The sequence below is a fragment of the Vitis riparia genome, chromosome 13 (assembly GCF_004353265.1).
Source record: "Vitis riparia cultivar Riparia Gloire de Montpellier isolate 1030 chromosome 13, EGFV_Vit.rip_1.0, whole genome shotgun sequence".
Lineage (NCBI taxonomy): Eukaryota > Viridiplantae > Streptophyta > Magnoliopsida > Vitales > Vitaceae > Vitis > Vitis riparia.
The window spans coordinates 8530612-8540443 of NC_048443.1; positions in this window are offsets into that span (position 1 = coordinate 8530612).

Genomic DNA, 9832 nt, shown 5'->3' on the forward strand with positions numbered 1-9832 from the left:
TTTGGCAATTCATTTGATTTTAGCTCTGTTTTTCAATACTTGAGATGACCACACAGCAATGGTAGTTTTCCTGAATACTGAGAGATGAAGTTTTGTTCACCTCTGATGTTGCTTGAGAGAGAGGAGTTACAAATGGATTTGGAAAATCTTCAAGATTCTGGTTCAAGTATATAATATTGCTTTAAGGAAGGTTATATGTTACAGATTGGTACTGACTTGAAGGTTCTCACAGTCAGGTCTGTAGGAATGAGAAGTTTAACTGGGTGCCTCTGCTGACTCTTGCATTTAATTGAACCTTATATCTGCTGACAAGTACAAGTAGAACCCTCCATCCCTCTTTACATGCAATCAGGTACATTGTTGGCAATGAACAACAATGATCTTCTTTAATGTTAAAGAAATTCTCTGCAGTACATCAGCACATGGAGGCTCTGGAGAAGGAAATAATCTCCTAAGAAAAATGTATTTGTTAATAAGTCTTGAATGTGGTGTTTTTTCAGTTTGGCAAATCATACTATATTGTTACTTTCCTAATTCAGTTTCATTCAAGCTTCAGTCCCTTTTTTTTTTTTTCCTTTTTACGGAGTTTGTGGGCTGCTACAAGGCAGTAGGTTCAAGGACTCTTAAGAGTTTCCCCAGTTCGCAGCTTTCTTGAAGTATTATGGATTGAGGATCATCCTAAGTTTTTGATATTCCTTTCTATAAGAAGGCCAGAAAGACACTCTCAAAACTCAAAATTTGGAGTTGTTGCTCTTCTAAAGTATAGGTCCTTGCTAGAGTAAGGAGAAGATTGTAGTGATGATGACCACATCCCCTATGCATGCGTTAACAATCCTAGTTTCCCTTCATGGAAGTATGAGCAGAGACACAATTCTTACCTTACCTGGTATGAAACTTGCCGCTTCTTTCATATTCATTGAATTCCCAACTGTACATGAAAGATGAAAAATAAGAAAAGGTGAAACCCAGGTGTGGACCCCGCATTTCGTGCTCATGCGTTTCCCACTCGATGGCGAGCTCGATTTTTATTTGAAAATTTGATTTTTATTGATTAAGCAAAATGAATTGGAGTCGCCACTTATTTTTGTTTTATTTTTAAAGGGTAAACAAAATAAGAAAGAAAAACCCCAAGTGTGACTCCATATTTTGGAAAAGGTGGTCTGTGAAAAACCGGATCTGGTTCGGGAGTCAGGTTACTTATCGGGAAGGTACGGTAAAAACCGTAGCACCCCTCTAAGTCCCTACAGTCGGGTCTCTACTAATAAAATGAAGGTGACGTGGCAATTGATGAGTAAATCAATGGATATTGAAAATGATCATGCACATGTGAGAATCAGAACACTCAATGAAGAATGATCAAAGTGAGAGCGGGGCGTACCTTAGCATCGAACGATCAATGTGCTATCACAAAAATTGGGTCAATGTACAATAAAGAGCATAAACATAACTCACATGTCACTAAATCGAGTACAAAAGTCATCACATGTCACAATTCATTCAAATTGATTTTTATTTTAAAGAAAATTCTTTGATGTAGGGCCCCCACCAAAGCCCGTTTATTTTTTAGTGAATTAATTTCATAAATTCTATAATTAAGAATTACGAAAATAAATTCACAATTATTTTAAAACACTTTTTTTAAAAATAGAAAATGTGAAAGTGGCTTGCCGAAGAGGAAATGGCAACCAATTTTATTGAAAGAAATGAGATTTTTGGGTCCTAAAAATTCTAAGATTGAGAGATTGAAAATTTGAAATTATTTGAGGATTGAAAATCTAAAAAAAAAAATAAAAAAATAAAATAAAATTGTTTGGAAATTGGAATTTGGGGAATTATTTTTAAAATCAAAGATGAAACAATGGCTTAAGGACATGTGGCCCTAAAGGTGGCCATGCATACCATGCAAAGTCAATTCGCCAAATTAATGGCACCCACTTTAATCCTGGCCCCGCATTTGAAAGCCTGGTTGTAGTTGTACTTCCCACCATGCCCACAACAGACCTTAAAAGGGTCCATGAAGCCCTGCTTCCTCGCTTGGCTGATTAGGCGGTACTTCACTGAATACACATCCACGTAGGTGATTGCAACCTCTGGAAGGTCCTTTCTGAGTTGGGCCACCACTCCTTTTAACCTACTGTTAAAATATTGGGCTACCTCCTTGTACGGGCTGGCGCAGCCATGCTTATCCACCTGGGCCGCAGTAATCGGAAAACGATCCATAACGTAAGGATAGCAGCCCACTGGGTCAGTGTTGTGTATCCAAAATGACCTTGCTCCTCGTGCGTGTACGTACTTGATGATGTTGGATAAACTATCCAGTAGATCAGGCACATATGCCTTAACCTGCTCCGTTGTCATATTGAGCTTGTATCCAGCAGTGAGATCATTCTGGCCTATATCAAATGTGTACAAAGCACCCGCAAAGTCCTCTTCTTTTGGCAACAATTCTTGAAATACCTCTCCTCGGTTGCGAAATATTTGTGATCCGTTTCGAAAATCACTGAACTCTACAAACTGCACGTTTAATGAAATTGGGCTGTATCCACTTTGGGCCATAGTGGTGTTCTGGGAAGTATCCCCTTATCTTTAAAGTCCAAAAACCGTGCCTTATCCAAGTGAATATCACGCCTGAAGACGTTGCATGCAATCATGATTATCAACCTCACTGTGAACCACATTGAGAATAGCATCAATTAACTGTACCCATTCGGTATAATGATCTTAAACCCATTTGTACCATGCATCAGATTGTTTTAAACACGGTCGTCGGGATGAAAGACCTGGTCATGAAGATCAGAGCGCACACTGTCCATAGTGACAGGCTCCAAATTCTCGACAATGACACGCGGAGCAAATCCCCATAAGAAACCTCGTTGTAGTAGACATTCGTCCGTTCTAATCGTGAATCAAAGGTCTCAACATATCATCCAGTTAGATCAATGCCATGCTCATTAGGAACAACTTCCCAGGACTTGGATCTAACCTGGTCTCCATTTGGTCTACCTTGAACTTGAGGGACATCTCTTGGCTCCAACACATACACCCCGACCCTGGTATTTCCACACTTAGCCTAAGCGGATCCTGTTGTAGCATTAAAGGTAATGGGAGAAATATCCCGGTGGGCATGGAGAATGAGTATGATATGAGTAGGAGGATATGGGTAAGGGATTAAGGATGGATGTATGAGTGATAGGTGAGATAGTGGTAGAATCACGGATGATGAATGCAATGGGTATAATGATATGCATGAGGGTATGAAGGATGGCAGTGTATGCATGGGGATTAATAAATGGGTTGAAGACAGTGGGTTCGGAAAATAAAGACATGGGTGTGGTTAGTGGAAATGGGTGTGAGGTGGCGGAAAATGGTGAACTGAAGGGGACGAAGATGTTGTGGTGATTCGATCCTGTGAAGGTGGAGTATAGGAGTTCATGGGTGAGGTGAATTCAGAATTTAAATGGAGGCTTGGAAGTGATTGGGGGTGGCCATGTGTAGTGCAGGAAATGGGTATGGAGAGTGGTTTAAGCTAATGAAGGTGAGTATGGCATGGGTATGGTGGGTATGTGGGGTTTTTGGCATGAGAACTCAGGGTAAAGTCTTCCGGGATCATTCCATAACCAATAACGTGCATCTTTCTTATTACCTCATCAAGGACGAGTCCATTTGACTGGTCCACTGAACCTGGGACCATTTGACCTGCGCAAGTAGAGCATGCTCCAGCCAGGCGTGAATAAAGTAGCTCAACACTTGCATTCTCAGCTGAGTCTAATATGTATGCATCATCTGGGTCACCAAAACTCGGGTTCTTCGCCTTCAAACCCAATCAGAATAAGCTTGTATACTTACCATTGCCATGGCTCTGAAATAGGACGGAGATTCCAAGCCCAAAAGTTTCTCATGAAAACAGTGGCAGTTTGGCTCTGGGTTGCACTTCTGAGCATAGTTTTCCCTTGAAGCTCTAAATTAGGCCCAATCACTCCAAACCAAACCCATAACAGTTCAATGAAGAGAACCAGTGACGTGCTAGTGAAGGCCAGTATTGAACAGTACTCAAAGAAGTCACCAAAGAACCATGAAGATGAGAGGAAAAAATGCAAATGAAAACAGAGCATAACCACGGGAAAACAAACAAGTCTTCGAACTAGATCCTGCTTCATACATTAATCAGGGGATCTAGGAAAGGTGGATGAAAAATGGAGTAATGATATGATTAATAAAAAGATTGAGCAAACAAATCAGTACAATAGTTACTCATCAAACAAACCCATGCAACTCAGTATGTAATGAGATCAAATAACGATACTCAAGTAGCAAAATCAGAGATGATTAAAACCAGTGACCGTGAAGAAGAATGCATGAGAAAGACACCAAGGATTCATACCTGAGATGCTCTCCAAGACGTTCCTCTAAAGCTTCAGCAGATATCGTCTCACTCCTTCTCTCTGCAACAACTTGTTTTCCCTGGAGAAACTGAAAGCCCCCAGCCTCCTCGCTCAGAACTCTCCTCACTAAGGGCAATGGATACCTCACCGGAAAAACTCTCTCCCCCTCGCAATAGAAAAAAGACCCCCCTCAAAAATATCCTCCCACGGCAATCGAAAACACCCCCCTCAGAAATCTCCCAACGGCAGCCCAGACCACCTCTCCCTGCAGCTGCCAGCCTCCACTCTCCCTTTCAGAAAACGTTTTCTCTCCTCCTTGCTCTCTGTCTGCCAATCCTTTTTTTCCCCCCAAAATATCTCTAACCGTAGCACTCAAGACCTCCAGCAGCTGCCTCTCTCCACTAGCCTGCCACTGCCATCCTCAACGGTTTTCAACTTTTTTTCTGCTGAAAGAAATCTCCACGTGTCCAGCTTTCATTGGCTAACAAAGCCATTAGCTTGATACCTTATCAACCAGTCCTGGAGTGACACGTGCCCATCCCAGATGATGACACTTGTCATAATCGGGCTGTAGAGATGTCTCCCCAAAATGGGGGTCTACACCAGGACACCTTTTTTACGTTTGTGTTTAATCTTGAGCAAGAATTGTTTTTTGGAAACATATATTAATTTATTTTCCATCTTGCCAATATCTTCTGTATCCCCATTTTCATCTCTCCATGCATTTGTTGGATCATAATTCTCCTTCAAAAGAAAATTTTTCAACTAATGTTGAGACGAGAATCAATGTGAACATGGAAAAGGCATGGATCAATCAGTGCCCTTGTCACTGAAAAACAAAGTTTGTTCGATAATTGCCATGATCTCTACTTGTGCTCTTTCAGGCATATCTATTACTGGCACAATTATATGCTTGATACCAGTTTTGGTTTGTTATATTATTTGAAGTCGTGCTATTAAATGTGAAAAAGGATGCAAAGGGAATCCAAATTTTCTAGTTTTAAAGAAAGAAAAGGAGTTTTTGAATGTTTATAACGTCAAGTCCTAATATTAGATTGTACTTTTGTTTCTTTTTATTTTTTGTAAGCCTGATTTGAATGAACATGCTTAACTAGAAAATTTAAGTTGGAGGGGGAATTTGACAGAAGCTGCAGGGTTTGACCACAGATAGACTCATTTCTGTGAAAAAGATTCCTCATATATATGTTTGTCCTTTCCATTTTCTTGTTCCTATGATATAACTTTTCTTAAAGACTCCTGATCCTAAAATCTGTCTTCAATGGGCCTGCTAAAGTTCACTTTAACAAATATTTATTAAGGGCTTTTCTTTTCCAAAATAATGATGCTCAAAGGAGAAAGAAGGTTGGCTTCAGAACATGGGCATCCCCTGCATGTAAGCTGATGGTGTCCTTGATAATAAAGAACTTCTTTTTTCTACTTGAATTTGATAACAAGGAATGCTTTCTAATTGACTTTGGCTTGTATATTAATATTGCAGGAAACCTATCTTATTTTCATGTCAAAATTGAGGAAGATTCTTCCACCAACTTAAAAATGTGGTCTGCAGCAAGGGGGAGGTGAAAGGTGTTGATTTCTCTAACTTTTGAATTACTCATGTTATGCAACAGTTTGGAAAATTTTCTAATGCTTTCCAACTGTGTTCAATTTATTGTTTTCCACCTTATCTATTTAGGATTACATCACTTTCTTTCCTTTTTCTTCTCTCTTGAAGGCTATGGATCAAGGAGTGACTGAAGTTTTGACTTTCTTTGTTATAGGAAAAGTTGTTTTCTTGCTCTTCTTCAAGACGAGATCCAGTATCCCCTTCTGAAATATATGTTCTTCGGAATGATAGAATACTGAGTCATCCTTATATATCCTATTTCTCTTCACAGAAATATTAGCAGAGACCATTTTTCCCTCCTTATATTCACCATTTAGAACACACGTGTCCTGTATTATCTGCTATGCCACTTCTTACTTTCATGTTCATCAAATGATCCAATGTAAATTTAGAATGAAAAGGAGAAAAAGATGAAGGTGGAAGATGTTCAAAATTTCCTAACCATGCACACGAGAAATTATTCCTGGTAATTTATTCATATATGATTTATTTTCTTTACATGTTTCTAATGTATTTAATCTCAACATGCATCCTTATGGAAACCATCTTTATATGAGCTTCCCTTTTTTCTCGTACTAAATATGCATGCAACTCCTACTAAACTAATAACAGTGTGCAACTTTTCTTTTTTTTTTCCTTTTTTTTTTCATTTCCTTCTTTTGGCCTTTTTCCAAGTAATTGGGAACATTAATTTGCATAGTAATCTGTCCAACATATAAATTTTTCAATTGATTAACAGACTGAAAAATTTTCAATTCACTCCTTCTCTGCTCCTCTCTGTAGGCTAAAAAGTTTGTTTTTGATGTGTAGTATATCTTTGTTAATATCTTATTCACATCTAATCTTTTCATTACATTTTTTGTTGAACAATTTGACTAAAGGGAGGCTTTTGAAAACACTTTGGGATTGGCATTCTCTTTAGAGGGAGCCAATTGTCTTTGTATAAAATTTTATTCCCTTTTTAATCTCTTATAACATACAAATAATAACATTATATGAGCTTTTCCTTTAATCTCCCCCCTTGTAATGTTTTCCCCTGAGACTTCTGCATCATTCCCTCTATATTTTCACTAATGCAGTGAGCACCATGCATGCAACTGCAAATTCTTTTTGACTTGAAATATAATCCACATCTTAAACTGCAGTAAGCTTTCACCATAATTGAACTCATGGAGTTTCTTTGTTATTACATCTTGTCAAGGCATTTATCCTTTGTCATTAGTTTTATGTCTGCACTCAAATAGTTACTTCTATCTTTAATTGGGAATACTTGTTGAACTAAAATAAGATAAAATAGCAACTGTAGAATTGGATGACATCTACACTCTCATCTTGCCATCAGCAAAGACAATGAATGCTAGTACAAATAGTTTTTATCAAAAAAAATTTCCTAGTTATGACAAAATAACTTCTTCTTTTTTTTTTAACTTCAATAATGTACTGAAATTTTATAGCAACAACTCCATCTTTTTCTTGGAACTTGAAGGTTTGTCAAAAAGGATGGATTACCATCTTTTTATTGTGTCAACTGCTGTTCTCTTGATTGCATTGTTTTTTACAAGGTTAATGTTACTTTCATATGTTTATTGATATTTTCACTCATATGATTATTTTTATGTCTTTATAATGATCATTACTTTTTATCTGTTTATTAATATTTTTACTAATAGAATTTTTTTCATATAAAAGTTTCCATCTTTAGAACTTCGGCTATTCTTCAACAATCACTGCAGCGGGCTCTTTTCATAAGTCTCATGCAAGGATATATGGCCTCATTAGCTTTCCAAGTAAAGGCTAGGTGTTCATTATTCTCAAGGATATACATTTTTTGAAATTGAAATAAGTCCATGGGATTAATATGCTGCGTGAATTATGCATGATGTTCCTTTTTCACGTTGTTTCAGAGAGACGAGTTGACCTCATTTTTAAGAAACTTGATATTCTGGACTGCAAGTAACTAGAGTTTGTTTAAGAGAGGATATTAAACAGATCAATATGTCACGTGAAGGCCCTGCAGTGTGATTAGGGTGCCTCCACAGCCTCTTGCATCTAATCGAATATCATATCAGTGAGAAGCCAAGTATAATCATCCATTCCCACTTTAGATGCAAGCAGGTGCACCTATTCGTGATATACAACTCATATCTTCTTTACTATTGGTTTCAGGACTTCATATTAAGTAGAAAATAATGCAAATGGAATCCAAATTAAAATCACTTCAAAAGGGTTAACTGCTGAAACATGAGAATGTTTTATCTCATGCATCGTTTTACTGTAATTTTTCTCATTCAACTATATTCCTTTCATTTAGTTAAGCTGCAACATTTTTTTTTTTTTTTTGTACAGTATGTCTCAAAGAATTGCACCTTGATATCCTTTTCTAAAGGAAGACCAAAAAGATGCTTTTATGGCTTGAATTATAGTTTCTTGAGGAGAAATTGTCTTCATGATGACTCACATCCCCTATGTGTGGAGAGATGGTTGAGTTGTTCATTAAATCCTAGTTTCTCCCTATGGACGTTTATGTAGAGATCATTCTGTCCTTATATTGAGTGAGGTACAAGTGTTCCCAACAAAAATCTTTCCAAGAGTTTTACTCTGAGTTTAAGCAGGTGCATCATACCGATAGTTTTATGGAAAGAATAAATGCCTCGTGTGCCCTTCATTTGACCTTTGGTTTTACTGAGATGTGTGCTTGCTCTTTTATTTCCAATGGAGATGTCACCGGATAGGTTTTGCTCATGTTTGAATCCATTAGAGATTGTCCACAATGATAAGTGAGGAAACCTGTAGGCATATGCACAGACAGTCTAACATACACCCAACCACCACCACCACACACACACACACACACACACACACAAGCATCGAGTGTGATAAAAAATTCAGCTCGTGATTTTTATGAACAGTCTGTAATAGGTTAGTCTCTCTATTCAAGAAATTGAATATAACTGGCATCTGAAGCCTAGAGGCATCTTGTGCCTTGCCACTAAGGAAAGGCCCAGGGTTCTCTATTGGGAAGGGATCTTAGCCTTTGGGCTAGTCAAACGGATTCTCTTGTGCTAACAAGGAAGGGACTGAGTGAAGAGCTTGTCTTCCGTAAGTTATTTGTGTTTTTATTGCAAAAACATAATTACAGAGACACAACTTTATTCTAGTATTCTGTGAATGCTGAGAATTTGGTGAGGCACAGCTTTATTATAGTATTCTGTGAATGTTAAGAATTTGGAGGTATTGTGACAATTCTTGAACAATGGGAAAGTAGGGTGTAAGATGATGCTTGTATATTTTTACTGCAAAAAGTATGTGTTACAAATGTTCTTGCTTTAGTAGTTTAAGGATACGATTTATTAGTTGGACATGGTGATTTGGTGATGTGCAATTCCTATTCATTCTTTTAAGAGATAGTATGGAATATGTTCTTTTTATGTTGTAGGCCATAACTCGTGTGATGGCAGATATATGAAGTATGCCATTGAGGATGGATGAGGGATGGAATACAATCCAGTTGAATCTTTCTGATTTTACTATGTTGAGACATTGTGAGTTTAGGTTCATGCAAATTGTTGGATGAGGACTTATTTCTCTGACCACCATTATTTAGAAGAGGAACTCCCACCAGAATTTTGAACTGTATCTCTGAATGCAGGTATCATAACCAATCACCTGCTTAATAACCATAAACTTGGCTTCTACTGCTTTCTCATTGGCTGTCAATAACTAAATCACCTTTTTGCAGAAAGAATGATGAGATCAACAAAACCGTCGGTATCAGAAGAGCTAGGCACCCTTGATATTCATGTTTTGCACATTTTCTTTGAGTCAG